Genomic DNA, 2,172 nt, shown 5'->3' on the forward strand with positions numbered 1-2,172 from the left:
TGACGGGAAACTGTTTACAAATACTCCCGTGGGATTCAGCACTAATGAAGAGAAAGCGTGACCCTGGTACGGTCAGTTTGCAGTGAGTGCGGAGTTGGAGGGCTTCCACTGCTCCTAACAACAGCACTCCATTTTGCTGTGCCTGAAATGACAAGTGAAGGTCAATCTCTTGGCCGAAAAAGTAGGGGCCGCTACCGTACCCATCTACCCTGCTCTCCCCTCCTCTTCCCATCCCAGTTTGCCAGCTTTTTGGGGTTGGTTTGTGCCACATTCCCGCAAAAAAATAGAGAATTTGAGGTTAGTCAGTCCTGTGTGAGTGTGGACAATGCGCAGGGCTTTGTGCCGCTGATCCAAGGCCAGTGGAACCGTTTCAAAGGCAGCAAAGGAGAGTCAAATGGCGGATGCTCCATTTCAGACACTCTTGAAGGCAATTAACTCAGTGTGTGTGAGTGGGCCATTCAGAGGCCTGACTGTGATTAAATCAATTTGATAATGATACACTCACTTGCTACCGTTATGAGCTGCCTGTTTGTTTTCACTAGAGGAGTTTCAGAACACGATCAAACTAAATCATTCTGACAGCACAGAAACTAGAGACCGAAATTACTACAGAATTTGATTTTTAGTTGGCAGCACGCCTCTGTTTTAGTGCCGGAATGAAGCATAAAAAGTCACAGGCTTTACCCACAAGGCTGTTGCTATACATTATCATATTTTACTACTAGTCATATTTTGACATGCTGTGATTATCAATTATAGGTTTTATTTCAGTTTCCTCATTTAAATACCCCATGAAGGTACTTAAGTACCTCAAAATTGTTCTGCGGCTTTGAGGACATGTTATGCTAGCGTTTGTATTAATAATTTATTTAAAGTTAAATAATAAACATAAAAAAATACAATTATAAAAACATTACAGATTATACAAGTAAAATTTGTTTTAATCTAATAATATAGAATAATATAAACTATTAGTAGTAGTATTATGTTGTACATTAAAATATATATATTTTTTAATTTAGTGATGCATTTATTTGGCGAAAGTTACCTTTTTATTAAAAATACTTTTTTACTAAAAATATTTAACAGATTATTCAAATAAAATTGGTTTAAAATTAATAATACAGTATTATAACACAATTAACATATAATTAATGAAAATATAGATACAATAATACCACAAACTATATAGAATTTATATTGATTATTATTTTGATATTTTTATTATTCAACTTATTTTAATTCATAAAAAAAATACAGATTATGGAAGTATTTGCTTTCATACTCTAATGTGCTTCTGAAACATGTTATTTAACAAGAATAACCATTGGGAATTTGTATTTTGGAAAGTGGGTGTTACGTACTAAAGCCAGGTGGTTTGAGGGGGAGGGGTTAAAGATTTGGTTTTGTGACATCATCTGGGAAAAAGCTGGAGATGTGTTGATATAAGTTCACAAAGACAAACATTTGTTTACTTTGAGAATAACGTGTGTATGTAATGTGTATGATGAATTGTGCACAGCAAGACCAGAGACGTGTGTAATAAAAGCAAATTGGGTCAATTTTGAATTCATGTTGACTCGGCGAGGACCGAAATCACTCTCCTGAGAGGAGCTGGACATTTTGGGCTGTACTGGGGACAGCTGCAGGAGAAAGAGATCCTCTTCCACCCCTGATCCTCACCTGCTGGTATTATGCCGAGAGGAAGTGCTGCTTGGACAGGCGTGAAGATGGAATCTGCGTCCATCTGGGCCCGGAGAAGCAACCCGTGGGCCACCTCAGCTACAGAGCCATCTCCCCCAACACATACCACACTAGAGAGAAAGCAAATGGATGGGCGGTGAGTCATGTGACCCAAAACTCATGGCCAAGGGCTGGCTAACACGCATGTAACAAAAAGGCTGTTGTTCACTCATATGTGGATAAATGTAAATCCATATGGACGATTATTTGATTGAACATACAGATTACACATGGCAAAAATGGCACAGTTATTCCTTAAATATGATAAAAAAATTCCTAACAAGTCTTCATTAGAGGAATCCATTTCAATTAATGGAAACCATAATTCCCATTATGTTGTATTGAACAATAGATTAAACCATGGAAGTGTTGAGGGGCACCATGTATTCTAATTGGGAAATATCCCTTTTTTTTTTTTTTTTTTTCAAA

The 2,172-nt window shown here is 37.2% G+C and overlaps 1 protein-coding gene across 1 annotated transcript in view; it reads right to left on the bottom strand.

The window, feature by feature from the left end:
• Positions 1–2,172, bottom strand: part of LOC107676088 (ceramide kinase-like protein) — a 42,053-nt gene that overhangs the window by 16,340 nt on the left and 23,541 nt on the right. The gene's annotated exons all lie outside the window — the stretch shown is intronic.

Source organism: Sinocyclocheilus anshuiensis, unplaced genomic scaffold (genome assembly GCF_001515605.1).
Source record: "Sinocyclocheilus anshuiensis isolate Anshui unplaced genomic scaffold, SAMN03320099.WGS_v1.1 scaffold1932, whole genome shotgun sequence".
NCBI lineage: Eukaryota > Metazoa > Chordata > Actinopteri > Cypriniformes > Cyprinidae > Sinocyclocheilus > Sinocyclocheilus anshuiensis.